At 42.0% G+C, this 20,739-nt stretch overlaps 1 protein-coding gene across 12 annotated transcripts in view; it reads right to left on the bottom strand.

Annotated features, from left to right (window-relative positions):
- The window catches only part of TLK2 (tousled like kinase 2), a 143,150-nt gene that overhangs the window by 97,604 nt on the left and 24,807 nt on the right, over positions 1-20,739 (bottom strand). For 3 of the 12 annotated variants that reach the window (XM_065531820.2, XM_074020064.1, XM_065531819.2), the window contains one exon: positions 11,818-11,963. The exons of the other annotated variants lie outside the window; for them this stretch is intronic. The gene's annotated coding sequence lies outside the window, so the exon portion shown is untranslated. The remainder of the gene's footprint in view (positions 1-11,817; positions 11,964-20,739) is intronic. 12 annotated transcript variants of the gene reach the window in all.

Below are 20,739 nucleotides of genomic sequence, written 5' to 3'. Positions count from 1 at the left end.
CGCCACCACAAAATCAGCTAATTTTTGTATTTTTAGTAGAGATGGGTTTTTTTTGTGTGTTTTTTTTTTTGAGATGGAGTTTCACACTGTCGCCTAGGCTGGAATGCAGTGGCGCAATCTCAACTCACTGCAAGCTCCACCTTCTGGGTTCACGCCATTCTCCTGCCTCAGCATCCCGAGTAGCTGGGACTACAGGCGCCCGCCACCATGCCCAGCTAATTTTTTTATTTTGTTTAGTAGAGATGGGATTTCACCATATTAGCCAGGATGGTCTCTATCTCCTGACCTCGTGATCTGCCTGCCTCGGCCTCCCAAAGTGCTGGGATTACAGGTGTTAGCCACCGTGCCTGGCCCAAGAGATGGGGTTTTACCATATTTGCCAGGAGGGGCTCAAACCCTGGCCTCAAGTGATTTGCCTGCCTCAGTCTCCCACAGTACTAGGATTACAGGTGTGAGCACTGCACTCAGCCCCGAGGGCTCTCTTTATTCCTGGGAGGGATGCAACTTCAGCATTTCTCATCCTGCCCTGACTTCTGTTGCTAAGGCTAAGTCTCGGGCAAGTACCATCAGAGGCAGGGGCTCCCTTCTTCTGCTCAATCCCTACTTGTGGAAAAGGGGCCCTTTCATAGGCATGATACACTGAGAATACTGGGAACCCAAAGACCCTTTTCCCCAGCTCATGGGACAGTGGTTCCACAACAGGAGAGACAAGCCAAGAGGACCCCAGGCTGCTACCTGCCCCACACCCTCCTAGAGCTGGGGTAGCATTCACAGAAAAGCTTGCCATTGCCCCCACCTCTACCACTAGAACACTGGCTCAGATACTTTGCCTAAGGGAAGAAACAGGAACACAGAGTATCTCAAAGGACCTAACTTCACTTACAGGAGTGTGACAAGTTTCAGTCTAAGGGTGTTCCCAAAAACAATGGGGGTTGTGGTACTAGGCAAGTGGAAAGAGGATGTAAAGAAGATACAGCCTAGACTGCAGACTGGCTAGTTTGTAGGAGAGACCCAGGGCATAAAACAGCCACAAGGAGCCTTCCATTACCCAGCCTATAACTAATGACTAGTTCAGCAAGGCTGTAGAATACAAGATTGATAGACAAAAATCCATTTTTTAATACTTGCAATGAACAATCTGAAAATGAAGAAAATAATTCCATATACAGTAGCATCAAGAGGAAGAAATAATTCTATAGTACAAACAATAATAATTTATTATTGTTTCGCCATGTTGGCCAGGCTGGTCTCGAACTCCTGACCTCAGGTGATCCACCCACCTCCACCTCCCAAAGTGCTGGGATTACAGGCGTGAGCCACCACACCAGGCCAGGGCTGACTTCTTTGTAGAAATTAGTAGGCAAATTCTAACATGCATATGGAATTGCTAGGAACCAATTCTGAAAAAGTAGGAAGACTCATACTTCACCACCTAAAACAAAGCCACAGTAATCAAGACAGTACAGTACCAGCATAAGGTTAGATCAGTGGAATAGAATTGAGAGTCCAGGAATAAATCCATAATTGTGGTCAAATGATTTTTGACAAGGGTGCCAACACAATTCAATGAGGGAAAGAATAGTCTTTTCAGCAAATGGTGCCAGGAGTAGATAGCCACACGCAAAACAATGAAGTTGTACCCTTGCTTCACATCCACATAAAAATTAACTCAAAACAGACTGGGAGCAGTGGCTCACTCCTATAATCCCAGCACTCTGGCAGGCCAAGGTGGGTGGATCCCTTGAGCTCAGGAGTTCGAGACCAGCCTGGCCAACATGGTGAAACCCCATCTCTACCCAAAATACAAAAAATTAGCCAGGCATGGTGGTGTGCACCTGTGGTCCCAGCTACGTGGAGGCTGAGGTGGGCAGATCACATGAGCCCGTGAAGCAGAGGTTGCAGTGAGCCAAGATCACACCACTGCACACTGCACTCCAGCCTGGGTGACAGAGCCAAGATCGTTGTCTCAAAACAAAACAATTATGAGTAAAATAAGAACATGTTTATCACTTAATTTGAAAAGCAATTTTTTCCTATTTTTATGTTACTGCTGATATACAGAAATTATCAATTTTCATGGTTTTTAATCTTCATAATCATTTTCAGTCTTCTCCTTTCCTTTTTTTTGGAGATGGAGTTTCGCTCTGTAGCCCAGGCTGGAGTGCAAAGGTGTGATCTCAGCTCACTGCAACCCCTGCCTCCTGAGTTCAAGCAATTCTCCCGCCTCAGCCTCCCAAGTAGCTGGGATTACAAGCACACACCACCACGCCTGGCTAATTTTTTTGTATTTTTAGTAGAAAAGGGGTTTCACCATGTTGGCCAGGCTGATCTGGAACTCCTGCCTTCAAGTGATCCGTCCAGCTCAGCCTCCCAAAGTGCTGGGATTATAGCCATAAGCCACTGCGCCCGGCCCAGTTCTTTTCGATTTAATTGTTTAGGTACAAAATCATAGCATTTGTAAATAACAAGGTTTTATCTTCCTTTCTATAACTTATACCTCTTATCTGTTTTACATTTTACTGCACTGAATAAAACATGAAACAATAATCATTAAAAACATTTTTCCGTTCTTCATTTTCATGGTAACATCTCTAAAGCTTTACCATTAAAAACTATATTAACCCATTTATGCCTGAGGTTGCAAATTTTTTCTGTGAAAACTCAGACCTTGGTGATGACCTTGAGCAGTAGAATATAAATAACTCCCACAAGCTTAGCAACCCAATAATGAAACACTAAGCATAAATGGGCTAAGACCCCAAATGGACAAAACAATCTTGAAAAAGAACAAAGTTGGAGGTCCCACACTTCTTGATTTCAAAACTTACTACATGCCGGGCGCGAAGGCTCACACCTGTAATTCCAGCACTTTGGGAGGCCGAGGTGAGCAGATCACCTGAGGTCAGGAATTTGAGACCAGCCTGGCCAACATGGTGAAATCCGGTCTCTACAAAAAATACAAAAATTAGCTGGGTGTGGTGGCAGGCGCCTGTAATTCCACCTACTCGGGAGGCTGAGGCAGGAGAATCACTTGAACCCGGGAGGAGGAGGTTGCAGTGAGCTGAGATCATGCCACAGAACTCCAACCTGGGCTACAAAGACTCCGTCTCAAAAAAAAGAAAAAAAGGAAGAAAACAGGGAGAAAGTGTTATAGCGTTGAATTTAGCAACGATTTCTCGAATGTGACACCAAAAATAGGGATAAAAACAGTAAAAATACATAAAATAGGCATCAAAATTTAAAATCTCTGTGCATTAAACGACACAATCAACAGAATAAAAAGGAAACCCATGGAATGGGAGAAAATAATTGCAATTTATATATATGGTAAGGCATTAATAACCCAAATATATGAATAACTGCTACAACTCAACAACAAAATAACAACCCAATAAAAAAAATGGGCAAAGGACTTGAACAGATATTTCTCCAAAGATATAAAAATGGCCAATGACCACATGAAAAGATGCTCAAAGTCACTAATTTCAGGAAACTGCAACTCACAACAAGACATCACCTCATATCCATTGAGGTGGCTACTACCAAGAAAACAAAAAACCAACCAACCCCACAAAATAACAAGTATTGGTGAGGAAGTGGAGTAACGAGAATACTTGTACACTGTTGATGGGAATGTAAAATGGTGTAGCCACTATGGAAAACTATGGCAGTTCCTCCAAAACAGAATTACCGTATGATACAACAATTCCATTTCCGGGAATATACCCAAAACAGTTGAAAGCAGGGCCTCAAAGAGATAGCTGTGCAACCATGTTCACAGCAGTATTATTCACAATAGCCAAAAGGTGGAAGCAACTCAAATACCCATCAACAAATGAATGGATAAAAAATGTGGTGTATACATGAAATTCTACATTCTACAACATGGATAAACCCTGAGAGCATTATGCTAAGTGAATAAGCCAGTCACAAGAAGACAAATACTTTGTGATTACACTTAGATGAGGCACCTATAATAGTCAAATTCATAGAGACAAAGTAGAATGGTAGCTGCCAGGGATTTTGGGGGAAGGTAGATATGAGGAGTTGTTTAATGGGCATTTTAGTTTTCAATTTCTGAGGTTAAAAAAGTTCTGGAGATTGGCTGCAAACAATGTGAATGTATTTACTACTGAACTGTGCACTTAAAAATGGTTAAGATGGTGGGCCGGGAGCGGTGGCTCAGGGCCGGGCGCGGTGCCTCACGCCTGTAATCCCAGCACTTTGGGAGGCCAAGGCAGGTGGATCACCTGACGCCAGGAGTTTGAAACAAGCCTGGCCAATATGGCGAAACCCCATCTCTATTAAAAATAAAAATTAGCCGGGTGTGGTGGCGGGCGCTTGTAATCTCAGCTACTCAGGAGGCTGAGACAGGAGAATGGTTTGAACCCAGGAGGCGGAGGTTGCAGTGAGGCAAGATAGCACCATTGCACTCCAACCTGGGCAACAAGAACGAAACTCCATCTTAAAAACAAACAAACAAAAAAAAAGGTTAAGATAGTAAATTTTATGTTACGTGTATTTTACCACAAGTAAAAAGTTTTTGAAACTATTGTTTTTAAAATTACAAAGTAGGAATAACTACTGAGTTTATCCAATTTTTTTTTTTTTAATTATTATTGACTGGGCATGGTGGCTCACACCTGTAAGCCCAGAACTTTGGGCAGCTGAGGTGGTGTATCATTTGAGGTCAGGAGTTCGAGACCAGCCTGGTCAACATGGTGAAACCCCCATATCTACTAAAAATACAAAAATTAGCCAGGTGTGGTAGCACACACCTGTAGTCCCAGATACTTGGGAGGCTAAGGCAGAAGAATCGCTTGAACCCAGGAGGTGGAGGTTGCAATGAGCTGAGATTGCACCACTGCACTCCAGACTGGGCAATAGAGCGAACTCCGTCTCAAAAAAAAAAAAATTATTATTTATTTGCTGTGTTGTAAAGTAATAACAATAATAACTAACACTTACGTAGCACTTTTTTAAAACACAATCCTCAAAAGCTGACATTATGTAGCACTTTACAGGCAAGACATTCTATGTTAGTACATTTAATCCTCACAGCTTATAAAAACAGACCCGGCCGGGCGCGGTGGCTCAAGCCTGTAATCCCAGCACTTTGGGAGGCCGAGATGGGCGGATCACGAGGTCAGGAGATCGAGACCATCCTGGCTAACACGGTGAAACCCCGTCTCTACTAAAAAAAAATACAAAAAACTAGCCGGGCGAGGTGGCGGGCGCCTGTAGTCCCAGCTACTCGGGAGGCTGAGGCAGGAGAATGGTCTAAACCCGGGAGGCGGAGCTTGCAGTGAGCTGAGATCTGGCCACTGCACCCCAGCCTGGGCGACAGAGCAAGACTCTGTCTCAAAAAAAAAAAAAAAAAAAACAGACCCTTGGCAGGGCGCAGTGGGCTCACGCCTGTAATCCCAGTACTTTGGGAGGCTGAGTTGGGCGGATCATGAGGTCAGGAGTTCGAGACCAGCTTGGCCAACATGGTGAAACCCCATCTCTATTAAAAATACAAAAATTAGCTGGGCATGGTGCCGGGAACCTGTAATCCCAGCTACTCAGGAGGCTGAGGCAGAAGAATCGCTTGAAACCAGGAGGCGGAGGTTGCAGTGAGCTGACATCACACCACTGTATTCCAGCCTTGGCAACAAGAGCAAAACTCCGTCTCAAAAAAAAAATAAAAAGGCCAGGCGAGATGGCTCATGCCTGTAATCCCAGCACTTCGGGTGGCCGAGGCGGGTGGATCACGAGGTCAGGGGTTTAAGACCAGCCTGACCAAGATGGTGAAACTCTGTCTCTACTAAAAATACAAAAAATTAGCTGGATGTGGTAGCGGGCGCCTGTAATCCCAGCTGCTCTGGAAGCTGAGGCAGAGAACTGCTTGAACTCAGGAGGTGGAGGTTGCAGTGAACCAAGATCACACCACTGCACTCTAGCCTGGGTGACAGAGCGAGACTCCGTCTCAAAAAACAAAACAAAACAAAACAAAACAAAAACTCACAAAAATATATTCAACTGATTTTTTACAAAAGTACAAAAGCAATTTAATAGGGTGCACCCCTGTGATCCCAACACTTTGAGAGCATGAGGGGGGAGGATCGTCTGAGGATCACTCGCTTGAGGATCACTTGAGCCCAGGAGTTTGAGACCAGCCTGGGCAACAAAGTGAGATCTGATCTGTACAAAAACATGAAAAAATTAGCCAGCCATGGTGGCATTGTCTGTAGTCCTAGCTCCTAGCTACTCAGAAGGCTGAGGCGGGAGCTCAGGAGTGCAAGTGCAAGGTTACAGTGAATTATGATCACACCACTGCACTCCAGCCTGGACAACATAGTAAAACCCTCTTTAAAAAAAAAAAAAAAAAGGCAATTTAATAAATTACATAAATTGAAAAAAAGAGACTTTTAAATAAATGCTACTGGAACAACTAGATGCATAGGCAAAAACAAACAAACAAACAAACAAACCTTGCTTACACCTTATAAAATATTAACTCAGCCAGTGCAGTGGCTCACGCCTGTAATCCCAGCACTTTGGAAGGCCGAGGCAGGTGGATCACCTGAGGTCTGGTGTTCGAGACCAGCCTGGCCAACGTGGTGAAACCCCATCTCTACTAAAAATACAAAAAATTAGCCGGGCATGGCAGCGGGTGCCTGTAATCCCAGCAACTTGGTAGCCTGAGGCAGGAGAATCGCTTGAACCTGAGAGGCAGAGGTTGCACCGAGCTGAGATCACACCATTGCACTCCAGCCTGGGCAACAAGAGCAAAACTTCGTCTCAAATAATAATAATAATAACAATAAATAGATAAATAAATAAAATTTTAAAAGAGAAAAAACAAAATAGATCAAGAACTTAAATATAAAACATAAAACTGTTAGGAAAAAAGGGGAGAAAAATCTCTACAACCTAGAACTAAGCCAACAGTTCCTAGACTTGACAGCAAAAGCTCTAATCCACAAAAGGAAACATTGATAAATGGAACTTCATCAAAAGTACAGAGTAAGACCCTGTAAACAGGATGAAGAAACAAATTACTGACTGGAAGAAAATATTTTCAAGCCACACATCTACCAAAGAACTTGAGATTAGACTATCTAAAGAATTCCAATTAGAAAACTGGCAAAAAATATGAACAGACATTTTACTAAAGAGGATGCAGGCCAGGGGCGGTGGCTCACCAACACTTTGGGAGGCTGAGGCAGGCGGATTACCTGAGGTCGGGAGTTCGAGACCAGCCTGACCAACAAGGAGAAACCCCATCTCTACTAAAAAATACAAAATTAGCCGGGCATGATGGTGCATGCCTGTAATCCCAGTTACTTGGGAGGCTGAGGCAGGAGAACTGCTTGAACCCGGGAGGCAGAGGTTGCAGCAAGCCAAGACCGTGCCATTTGTACTCCAGCCTGGGCAATAAGAGCGAAACTCCATCTCAAAAAAAAAAAAAAAAAAAAAAAAAAGAGGTGGGGAGTGATGTAAAGAAGGTTAATGAGGCCGGGCGTGGTGGCTCAAGCCTGTAATCCCAGCACTTTGGGAGGCCAAGACGGGCAGGTCACTAGGTCAGGAGATCGAGACCATCCTGGCTAACACAGTGAAACCCTGTCTCTACTAAAAAATACAAAAAACTAGCTGGGCGAGGTGGCGGGTGCCTGTAGTACCAGCTACTCGGGAGGCTGAGGCAGGAGAATGGCATAAACCTGGGAGGCGGAGCTTGCAGTGAACTGAGATCGCGGCACTGCACTCCAGCCTGGGAGACAGAGCAAGACTCCGTCTCAAAAAAAAAAAGATGGTTAATGAGCACAAGAAAAGATGTTCAACATATTAGCCTTTAGGGAAATAAAAGTTTAAACCACAATGAGATTTCATTACACACCTATAAGAATGGTTAAAATAAAAAATAGCAACAACACTAAACGCTGTCAAGGATGTAGAGAAACTGAATCACTTACATATACTGCTGGTGAGAATGTAAAAAGGTAAAGCCTTTTTTGTTTGACGGTTTCTTTTAAAACTAAAAATGCCGCCAGGAGCGGTGGTTCACATCTGTAATCTCAGCACTTTGGGAGGCCAAGGCGGGCGGACTGTGAGGTCAGGAGATTGAGACCATCCTGGCTAACACAGTGAAACCCCGTCTCTACTAAAAAACAAAAAATTAGCCGGGCGTGGTGGCGGGCGCCTGTAGTCCCAGCTACTGGGGAGGCTGAAGCAGGAGAATGGCGTGAACCCGGGAGGCGGAGCTTGCAGTGAGCTGAGATCGTGCTACTGCACTACAGTCTGGGTGACAGAGGAAGACTCCGTCTCAAAAAAAAAAAAAAAAAAACACTAAAACTTATCATTTGACCCAGCAATTGCACTCTTGAACATTTATTCCAGAGAAAGAAAAACATGTTGGTGTAAAAACCTCTATAAGAATGTTCATAGTAGCTTTATTCATAATAGCCAAAAACTGGAAACAAACCAAATGTCCTTGTGGAGGCAATGGTTAAGCCAAGTGTACTATATCCACACCATGGAACACTACACAGAAATAAAAAGGAATGGCCTATTTATACATGCAAAATCTTGGAACTTCAAGGAAATTATGCTGAGTGAAAAAAGCCAATCTCAAAAAGCTGTAGGCTGGGTGCAGTGACTCACACCTGTAATCCTAGCACTTTGGGAGACCAAGGCAGGAAGACTGCTTGAACCCAGGATGTCAAGACCAGCCTGGCCAATATAGTGAGACCCTGTCTCCACAAAAAATTTAAAAATTAGCTAGCGTGGTGGTGTGCACCTGTAGTCCCAGCTGCTCTGGAGGCTGAGATGGGAGGATCTCAGCTTGAACCTAGGAGGCAGAGACCACAGTGAGCTAAGATCGCACCACTGCATTCCAGTCTGAGTGACAGGGAGAGACTCTGTCTCAAAATAAAAGGTTGTGTACTTTGTGACTCCATTTATATATATTATATTCTTGAAACAATGAAATTATACAGGAAAATAGGTTTGTAGTTGTCAAGGATTAAGGTTTCAAAGGAGAGTGGGTGGGTGTGGCTACAAAGGTATAGCAGGAAAGAGCCTTGTGATGAAGTAGTTCTGCATCTTGATTGCAGTTTTACAACAAGCTACACATGTGATAAAATTGCCTAGAAGTGTAATACACACACACACACACACACACACAAATGATTCATGTATAACTTCCAATCTGAATTAGTCCTATGGATTGTATCAATGTCAATGTTTTGGTTTTAATAATGTACTAGAATTCTACAGGAGGAGAGATGCAGGGTGCATGAACAGAACCTTCCTATACATTTTGTACAACTCCCTGCCAATCTCAAATTAATTACTCTGAAATAAAAAGATTTTTCTGAAGTGTTTGGGTTTTTATGTATTACTTATTACTGTAAAGTAATATTATATATTATGTATTACTTATTACTGTAAAGTAATAATAAAAAAATAATAAACAGGTAGCATTTGCTAGGGCCAGGTATATCAGGACATTTAATCTTCATAACAACCTGTTATGAGCTGAACTATGTCTTCCCAAAATTCCTGTGTTGAAGCCCTAATCTCCAGTACTTTAGTGTATTTGGAGATAGAAGCGTAAATCCAATAAAACTGGTATTCTTATGAGAGGAGATCAGGACAAAGAGTGAGACAGAGCAAGTGAGCACGCACAGACATGTATGCACACAGAGGGACTACAATATGAGGCCACAGGAAGGAGGCAGACATCTGCAAGCCAAGGAGAAAGGCCTCAGAAGAAACCAAACCTGCTGACACCTTGCTATTGCACTTCTAGCCTCCAGAACTATAAGAAAATAAATTTCTGTTGTTTAAGCCACACACTCTGTGGTATCTGTTATGGCTGCCCTACCTTGTGAGGTAGCTGCTCTTATTACTCACTTACAGATGAGGAAAGCATAAGAGAAGATCAATAAACTCATTCAAGGTCACACAGCCATTAGGAAGCAAAGTCAAGATCTGAACCAAGGCTATCTGGTTCAGAAAAAGTACTCCTCACCATTAAGCCATACTTAGTCTATAGGTGCTGTTACGACAGAATGCCTGAGACTGGGTAATTTTTTTTGGAGACAGGGTCTCGCTCTGTTACCCAGGCTGGAATGCAGTATTCCAATCCTGGCTCGCTGCAGTCTTGATCTCTGGGCTCAAGCAATCCTCTGGCCTCAGCCTCCCAAGTAGCTGGGATTACAGGCATGTGCCACCATGTCTGGCTAATTTTTGTGTTTTTGTAGAGAGGGGGTTTCACCACTTTGCCCAGGCTGGTCTCGAACTCAGGCTCAAGCACTACGCTCGCCTCCACCTCCCAAAGTGCTGGGATTACAGGCATGAGCCACTGCACCCAGCAGACTGGGTAATTTACGAAAAACAGAAATTTAATTTCTCACAGTTCTGGAGGCTGGGAAGTACAATGTCAAGGCACCAGCAGGTTAGGCGTCTGGTGAGGGTCCAGGCTCTGCTTCCAAGATGGTGCCTTGAACACTGTGTCCTCCAGAGGGAAGGAATTCCTTCATCCTCACAAAGTAGAAGGCAGAAGGGCAAGAGGGAATGGATACTGTCCTCACATGGCAAGGTGTAAAAACAGACAAGGTTACGCCATTAAGCCTTTAAAAGGATACCTAGTCCCATTCATGAGAGGAGAAGCTGTCTTTACCTAATCACCTCTTAATACACTGGCAACACCTGAATTTTGGAGGGGACACATTCAAACCACAGCACTGACTCTAGACATATTAATGAGTTTTTAAACACTGAACATGTCTGACATTCCTAGGATAAACTACTTGAAACAAAACAAAGGAATAATCTGCTGTGGCCATTTGCTAGCATTTTTATTTGAATTTAAACATCTATACATTCATAAATGAGATTAGGTTATACTTCTACTTTTTCATGTTTGTCATTTTGCTGTCAGTTGTTTACTTCTATCTTATTATTCAACATGAGAAATATCTGCTTCTTAAAAGGTTAGGAGAGACCAGGAGTGGTGGCTCACATCTATAATCTCAACAATTTGGGAGGCTGAGGAGGGAAGATTACTTGACCCCAAGGGTTCCAGACCATCTTGGGCAGCACAGCAAGATCCCATCTCTACAAAAAATTAGAAAATTACCTGGGTGTGGTGGCCCATGCCTGTGGTCCCAGCTACTTGGGAGGGCTGAGGTAGGGGAACTGCCTGAGCCCAGGAGGTCGAGGCTGCAGTGAACCATGTTTGTACCACTGCACTCCAGCCTGGGTGACAGAGCAAGATCCTGTCTCAAAAAATAAATAAATAAATAAATAAAAGGAGAAATCACCAATACCTACAGAGTGGACTTTTGCCCCCTTAAGGCGGTATGGGGCAGAGGAGGAAGTAGTTTTACAATCACCTCAATTTTTTTCTTGGTTACAGGAGTCTATTCTGGTTTTGGTTTTTTTGTTGTTGTTGCTGAGATGGAGTCTCACTCTATTATTGCCCAGGCTGGAGTACAGTGGTGCAATCTCGGCTCACTGCAACCTCCACCTTCCAGGTTCAAGCGATTCTTGTGCCTCAGCACAAATTTTTGTATTTTTAGTAAAGACAGGGTTTCACCATGTTGCCCAGGCTGGTCTCAAGCTCCTGACTTAGCTGGATCCACCTGCCCTCGGCCTTCCAAAGTGCTGCGATTACAGGCAGGAGCCACCGCGCCCAGCCCCTGTTCTGATTTTTATGTCTTATTTCGTCAGTACTAATTCCTAGTGTCTTTGAAATTATTTATTCATTGAGACTTTCATATAACTAACAACATTCACTTCCAGTATTTTCTTTTTGTAAGTCCTCAGTACCTTTTGTTATATCCGATGTACTCTCCTTCATTTTGCCTTTTGTTTCCTAATTTTCCAACTCTTGATTATTTCCCATTCTTCTGTTTTGCAATGTATTTATTTCTTCTTGCATATTTATTGTTTTTTCCTCCTCTTTTCTAGATCTCCTAAAACCATAAATTGAATGGTAAATTCATACTCTGGTACATTAAATGCTTCTTTGTCCACATTATTTAAGTTTAACTATGTGGCATTTTATCTTATTTTCTTAGTAAAATAATCTGTTACTTGTCATTTTGCTATATAATAGCTATCTGGGAGAATGCTTACTAATATCCATGTCACTTGGGAGGGAAAATTATCCTTTAAAAGAGCCACCCACAGACTCAAAAAAAAAAAAAAAAAAAAAACTAGCAAATTTTTTAAATTAACTAGTCTGATATGTTAAATCAAAACTAATTTTGATAAGATCTCTCCATAAAAGCTCTACTGTTTATGACAACATTTAAACTGCCTCCCCCGTCTCCTTCTGATAATTTTCTAAGTAAAAAAATCAAATAGACAGTTTAGAAGAAGAACAAGAGTCAAGTTTCTTGTTTTTACAAGAGTACAGTTTGCAAAAATAAAGTAAAACATGTTTCTAATATACTTAAAATGTACTTTTTTTTTCGGAGGGGGATCTTAAAAAATACTTTAGTTATAAGCCTAGAGAAAATTCTGTGGGTAAATTATAAATCCATGAACACTGAGGTTAAGATGCAAATGTTGACTCCAGTCCTTCAGCACCACGAAGGAGGCTCATATAAACTAAGAAAAACTTGTAGAATAGAGGCCAAAGGTTAATCTTTCACTCCTGTAAAAGTTTAAATGTCAACATTTGCTGAGTTTCTAAAGTTTTCATTTCCTCCTTAGACCAAATTGGCAGCTTTCAACTGAGAAGAGAAGACAAAAGTTAAGCCTGCCTAGATATGAAGAAGCACAGCTGCCAACAAAGTCAAACTGCCCCATACTCCAGTAAAGAAGATAATGCCATTTTAAAAACTAAGCATCTCTATGCCTTTTATTTTAGTCATTAGTAGTACTACCTTTTCACACCATACCAGAGTCAAAATAACAATCAAAATAGTCTGACTCCCAGAGACCTTACAACATTCCTAGAAGTGAAACAGATGTGAAATCTGTTAGGTTGTTTTCTTACTTGATGTGTATAAACAGAAGAGTTCTAGGTCAAGTGAAAAAAGTTTAACCTTTTTTTTTTTTTTTTTTTTTGAGACGGAGTTTCACTCTTTTTGCCCAGGCTGGAGTGCAATGGCATGATCTTGGCTCAGCGCAACCTCCACCTCCCGGATTCAAGAGATTCTCCTGCCTCAGCCTCCTGAGTAGCTGGGATTACAGGCATGCGCCACCATGCCTGGCTAATTTTGTATTTTTTAGTAGAGACAGGGTTTCTCCATGTTGGCTGGGCTGGTCTTGAACTCCTGACCTCAGGCGATCTGCCCACCTTGGCCTCCCAAAGTGCTGGGATTACAGGCATGAGCCACCGCGCCCGGCGTTGTTGGTTTTTTTTTTGAGACGGAATCTTACTCTGTCACCCAGGTTGGAGTGCAGTGGCATGATCTTAGCTCACTGCATCCTCCGCCTCCTGGGTTTAAGCAATTCTCCTGCCTCAACCTCCCGAGCAGCTGGGACTACAGGTGCGCACCACCACATCCAGCTATTTTTTTAATATTTTTAGTAGAGACAGGTGTTTCACCATATTGGCCAGGCTGGTCTCGAACTCCTGACCTCATGATCCGTCTGCCTTGGCCTCCCAAAGTGCAGGGATTACAGGCATGAGCCACTGTGCCTGGTCAAAAGTTTAACTTTAATCATAAAAACGAGAATCACAGATGCTCAATCAATTCCCAGATTGCAGTTTACAGATCTAGAACCCACTGAATGAAGAGAAGGTCAAGTTTCCATGAGGATGACACTATTACACAGACAAAAATTTCTATGATACCATTAATTTTTCTCCTAGACATCCACAAAAGGACCTATGGCCTCTTATCAGGATGGCTATGTATTGGGGAAAAGGATTATCAACTAGACACTGGCTCTGAACTAGCACTAATTCCAGAAGACCCAACTGTCACTGTGGTCCACCAGTCAGAAGAGGATTTAGTGGAGGGCAGGTGATCAGCGGAGTTTTAGCTCAGGTTCACCTTTCAGTGGGTCCCTGAACCCATGCTGTGGTTATTTCGCGTTTCAGAGTGCGTGATTAAAACAGACAACAACTGGCAAAATCCCCACGTTACTTTCAATCTGGCAGAGAGCACTATACCCTTTTAACTCACAAAAATCATCTTCAACAACACCCCATCTCAAGAAAAAATTTTTAAAAGAACAAAAGAAACCTGACTTATTTTAAAACTGCCGCTGGGCAGTGGCTTATGTCTGTAATCCTAGCACTCTGGGAGGCTGAGGCAGGAGGATGGCTTGACGACAGGAGTTCGAGACCATCGTGGTCAACACAGCAACACCTCATCTCTATTGAAAAAAAAAAACAAAATAAAATAAATAAAAATTAATTAATCAATTAAAAAGCCAGGCGAGGTGGCTCACACCTGTAATCCCAGGATTTTGGGAGGCTGAAGCAGAAGGATTGCTTGAGGCCAGGAGTTTGAGACCAACCTGGGCAACATCGCAAAACCCCACCTTTATCAAAAATAAAGAAATTAGTCAGGCATGATGGTGCACATCTGTAGTCCCAGCAACTCAGGAGGTAGAGGTGGGAGGATGGCTTGAGCCTGGGGAGGTTGAGGTTGCGGGGAGCTGAGGTCGCACCACTGCACTCTGGCCTGGGGGACAGAGCCAGAACCTGTCTCCAAAAAAAAAAAAAAAAGAGTAGCAAACATGTTTGGGTGGTAGAGAGATAATAATGAGGTCAATTTTTTATTTCCATTTAACTTTGACCAAAAATACTGTGATTTTAAATGAATGATTCTGTGTAGTAGTAAACGAACAAAAATATCATCATATACCATCAAGACAAAGTTCTTTGAGACAGTCTTGCTTTGTCGCCCAGGCTGGAGTGCAATGGCACGATCTTGGCTCACTGCAACCTCTGCCTCCCTGTTTCAAGCGATTCTCCTGCCTCAGCCTCCTGAGTAGCTGGGATTACAGGTGGGCGCCACCACGCCCAGCTAATTTTTGTATGTTTGGTACACACAGGGTTTCACCATGTTGGCCAGGCTGGTCTCAAACTCCTGACCTCAAGTGATCCACCTGCCTCAGCCTCCCTAAGTGCTGGGATTACAGGTGTGACTCACTGCACCCAGCCAAAAAAAAACCCCACTTTTAATAAGTGACAAAACACCGTAAATAAATGTGTTTACAGGATGATTCTTTAAAGAATAATGATCCAAACTAGGTCTGTATGTATCAACATCTATCTGGTAGATCCCAAAATCATCTGCTGAGTGGAAAATGAGCTATTACAGTTCTCATTATTATAAAACTATGCAAACATTCCTTATATAACTGAAAATTAATCATTGAAGAAAAAACAAATCCTAAGAGAAAACAGTATGCTTCCAATACACATAGAAGCACTAGCCATATGCAACTACTATATATTTCATTATGGGGCCTATAATCTATGTTTTTAGCTTTCTCCTTAGGCTAAAAATTTCTCTTTTATCGGTTAAAATACTACAAATCCAGTATTCAAATTACAGACAGAAACTAGAAGCTCTGTACAAAATCCTGTAGCACATTCACAGTAAAGAAAACAAAGAAATAGAAAAATGAGAACAAAAATATAAAAATCAACATAATCTAGATTTAAAATACCCAAGAGGTATGTAACCTTGAAGAAAATTCAGTGACAAGTTTAGGTTTGCGGCTTTTTCTGTTGTGAAGAGACTATTACTTCACATATGAGGAAAAAAAAGAAAAAAGAAAATCCGACTGCCATCTCCAGTAGAAACTGTGTAACAAAATTCCTCCTGGAACTGGTATAGTAAGATGTAGGAGTCAATATTCCAGTTCTGGCTCTTGACTGTGGCAGACATCACTAAAACGGCCTTCCTTCAAGGCCCAGAAGTTAAGATAGTAATTTTAAGTTTGTATAACCAATGACTACCTCCTACATACACACACATCCTAGCACTGGTTCCAGGTTCTACCTATCTGTCTGGAGAAGACAGTTGGAAGAGCTTTCCACTAAGGCATGGCAATCTCATCTGTGACCTGCCAATTTCAAAAATTACACTACTAACCTATAATCAAATGATGGCAGTACATTTGGTATAACCCACACACAGACTCTCAGCCAGATAACTGTTACCTATGACTCTAAAGTACATATTTCCAAGGCACAGGCTTGTGGCTCCGAGTTAAACTAACTTGCAATTTAAATAGACACAGACTTGGATTAAAGCGTATTGGCTGGGTCCAGAGGCTCACACCTGTAATCCCAGCACTGTGGGAGGTCGAGGCGGGAGGATCACTTGAGCCCAGGAGTTTGAGACCAGCCTGAGCAACATGGCAAAACCCCATTTCCAGAAAAAATAATAATAATAATTAGCCAGGCAAGATGGCGTGCACCTGTAGTCCCAGCTACTAAGGAGGCTGAGGTAGGCAGATCGATTGAGCCCAAGAGATAGAGGTTGCACTGAGCCTTGATCGCGCCACTGCACTCCAGCCTGGAATTGGTATAATAATAAGATGCAGGAGTCAACATCCCACCCAACATTCTGGGTGACATAGCAAGACTGTGTCTCAAAAAAACATTGAAAACAAAGTGTAGTAAAAGCATTTTTAAAATGGTGTCTCAAAAATAAAAAATAAAAAAATAAATAGAAAAAAAAACTGGTGTCTTGAGCCACACGTGGTGGCTCATGCCTGTAATCCCAACACTTTGGGAGGCTAAGGTGGGAGGACCACTTGAGGCCAGGACTTCAAGACAGCTTGAGCAACGTGGTAAGACCCGGTCTCTACCAAAAAAAAAGAAAGAAAGAAAAAGCTGGGTATGGTAGTACATGACCGTAGTCTTCACTTCTTGGAAGGCTGAGTTGTGAAGATCACTTAAGTCCAGGAGTTTGAGGCGACAGTGAGCTATGATCGCACCACTGCACTTCAGTCTGGGCAACAGAGCAAGATCCTGCCTCTAAAACAAAATTTTAAAATAAGAAATAAAACTGGCACTTTGACATATCAGCTGTGAGGTGTACCACAAGAAATCCTGACAGTGTTTTTTCTTGTGAGTGACATACTTTTAAAATAAAATCACGGCCAGGCAGAGTGGCTCACACCTGTAATTCCAACACTTGGGGAGGCTGAGTCAAATGGATCACTTTAGGTCAGGAGCTCAAGACCTGGGCAACAGAGCAAAATCCCGTCTCTACTAAGACTTCCAAAATTAGCCAGGCATGATGGCGCACACCTGTAGTCCCAGCTATTTGGGTGGCTAAGGAAGGAGAATCACTTGAACCTGCGAGGCGGAGGTTGCAGTAAGCCAAGATCACGCCACTATACTCCAGCCTGGGCGACAGAGTGAGACTCAGTCTCAAAATAATAAATAAATAAATATAAAAATAAAAATACAATAGATTCAAAATTAGCACTATAATTTTTTTTTTTCAGGTAAGGTCTCACGCTTCGCCCAGGCTCAGTGCAGTGGTGCGATCACAGCTCGCTGGCAGCCTCAACCTCCCAGGCTCAAGCAATCCTCCCACCTCAGCCCCCTAAGTAGTTGAGACTACAGGTTCATGCCGCCATGTCCAGTTTTTTTTTATTTAATTTTTTTGTGGAGGTAGGGTCCTAGGCTGGTCTCAAACTCCTGGGCTCAAGAGATCCACCCACCTCGGCCTCCCAAAGTGCAGAGATTATAGGCATGAGCCACCATGCCCTGCCTAAAAAATTAATCTCATTTACTTGCACTTCCTCTTGACTAGGAACGCATGGGATGGTCCAAGGGTATGACCAACAGAGAACAGCTAGTCCTGATAGTTTAAAGTCAAATAGGTATGGGACTAAATCTCTGAACCACTGTATAAAACTGGGCAAATCACTGAAGTTGTATTAGCTCTTCTTGAAATCTGTGGATTTCAAAAAGAAAAACCACTTACCTTATGGATGTTTCAAGGATTAAATAGTACTATATGTTAGGGATGAGGGTAATACAGTGCCTGAAATACAGCTGGTGCTCAATGAAGATTATTAGTTACTTCTTTTCCCCTGTATGGGAGTCCTGCATGGACCATCCTTAACATGAAATTTTAACCAACTGACCAGTTTCAACCACCCTGCGAACTACCAAGCATGTACTACAACAAAATAACTTGCCACCCATAGGGGCCAAATTATTCAACAAGTCACAATATTTAAGATATAACTGGCCGGGCACGCTGGCTCACGCCTGTAATCCCAGCACTATGGGAGGCCAAGGAGGGCAGATCACCTGAGGTCAGGAGTTCAAGACCAGCCTGACCAACATGGAGAAACCCTGTCTCTACTAAACATACAAAAAAAAAAAAAAAAAAATTAGCCAGGGTGGTGGTGCATGCCTGTAATCCCAGCTACTCAGGAGGCTGAGACAGGAGAATCACTCGAACCCAGGAAGTGGAGGTTGTGGTGAGCTGAGATCATGCCACTGCACTCCAGCCTGGGCAACAAGAGCAAAACTCCGTCTCAAAAAAAAAAAAAAAAATTAGATAGATAAAAGATATAACCAGGTCAGGTGCGGTGGCTCATGCCTGTAATGCCAGCACTTTGGGAGGCTGAGGTGGGTGGATCACATAAGACCAGGAGTTTAAGAGCAGCCTGGCCAACATGTCGAAACCCCATCTCTACTAAAAACACAAAAGTCAGCTGGACATCGTGGCACATGCCCATAATCCCAGCTACTAGGGTGGCTGAGGCATGAGAATCACCTGAACTCGGGAGGCAGAGGTTGCAGTGAGGTGAGATCGTGCAACAGCACTCTAGCCTAAGTGACACAGTGAGACCCCGTCTCAAAAAAAAAAAAAAGATATAACTAAAAAGTAAAAGCTTTGAACCACTCATGTAGATAAAAAATGTTAAGCCAAAGCCGGAAACTGAGGCCCTAAATTTATTTCTCCCTTCAATTTCCATTAGATTATAAATTCTATCAGGGCACGGGTCAATGTTTTTATTCACTACTATATCCCTAACACAGTATCTACTACATAGATGTTTATAATGACATGCTTATGAACAAATTAATGTTCTTTAATCCTTTGCACCTGAATGCCTTCACCTATGAAAGAACACAAAATAATTTCTTCTGTTCTTGGGGAGTGTTTTAACATTGCACATTATTTGATGGTATTATAAACGATTTGCTTTGTTTGTTTTTATTTCAACTGCCAATTGTTCATTGCTAGTATGAGAAATACAACTAGATCTTGCAAATTGACTTGTATTCTAGCTAAACTTAAATTCTAGTAGCTTTTTTATAGCTTACTTAGGGTTTTCTATGTGCACAATCATGACATCTAAAGAATAAATAGTTTTACTCTGTAATCTGTAAGATTATTCCTTTTACTTGCCTTATTTCATTGGCTAGGACCTTTGGCACATGTTTAATAGAGGTTGTGAAAACAATTATCATTGACTTGTTTGGAGTATTATATAGAAAGCATTCACTCTTTCATCCTAACTATGATGTTATTTACACATTTTTGATAAATGCCTTTCATCAGATTAAAGAAGTTCCCTTCTATTCCTTAGTTAGCTGAGAGCTTTTATCACAAATATCATTGAAGTTTGTCAAATGCTTTTTAGGTAACTATTACAAAACCACTTAGCTTTTCTCCTTTATTCTATTAATATGGTGAATTACAATGACTTCTAACGCTAAATCAACTTTGCAACTGGGATAATCCAATTAGTTGTGTTTTTATCCACTGCTAGATTCAATTTTCTAATATCTTGTTAATCGTTTCTGCATATATATTGAGGGATACTGAGCTACAGTTTTCTTTTTTCCTAATGTCTTGGTCTGGTTTGGTATCAAGGTAATGCTGGCCTCAAAAATGTCTTGTGAAATTTGAAAAAAAAAAAAAAGAAAAAAAATTGTATTATTTTTTCCTTAAACATTTGATAGAATTTACCAATAAAGCCATGTAGGTCTGGATTCTTCTTTTTAGAAAGACTTTGATGGTTTGTTTGTGACAGCGATTGAGCCACTGCATTCCAGCCTCAACCTCCTGGGTTCAGGCAATCCTCCCATCTCAGTCTCTCAAGCAGCTGGGACCACAGGGGTGCACCACCACACCTGGCTAATTTTTACTTATTTATATTTTTTGTAGAGATGAGTCTTGCTATTTGCCCAGGCTGGTCTCAAACTCCTGGGCTCAAGTGATCCTCCTACCTTGGCCTCCCAAAGTGCTGGGACCACAGCCATGAGTTACCGTGCCTGGCCTTGTGGGAAGACTTTTAATCCAATTTCTGTAATAAATATGGGGTTATTCAGATTCGCATTCTTTTTTTTTTCTTTTCTTTTTCCTCCAGTATTTTTGTGTTTCAGTATTTTTGTATTTTGCTATATTACCCAGGCTGGTCTCAGACTCCCAGACTCAAGTCCACCTTGCCCAACCAGAGTGCTGGGATTACAGGAGTGAGCCACCTGGCCTTGTTTTCTATCTCATTTACTTTAGCTCTCATATTATTTCTCTTCTATTTAGATTTCTCTTTCTATTACGGCAGAATGTTAGGTCACTGATTTTAGACCTTTCTTTTAAAGCTGAAGTTTCCTTCTAAAGCACTGTATTAGCTGTATCCCACAAATTTTGATATACTGTGTTTTCATTTTCATTTAGTTACAAATATTTTCTAGTATCCCACAAATTTCGATATATTGTTTTCATTTAGTTATGAATATTTTCTAATTTCTTTTGCGAATTCTTTGACCCAAAGGTTATTTTCAAGTATGTT

The sequence above is a fragment of the Macaca fascicularis genome, chromosome 16 (genome assembly GCF_037993035.2).
Source record: "Macaca fascicularis isolate 582-1 chromosome 16, T2T-MFA8v1.1".
In the NCBI taxonomy this organism is placed as follows: Eukaryota; Metazoa; Chordata; class Mammalia; order Primates; family Cercopithecidae; genus Macaca; species Macaca fascicularis.
Note: the sequence above shows the minus strand (reverse complement) of the source record. Positions and strands in the feature narration are given on the sequence as shown.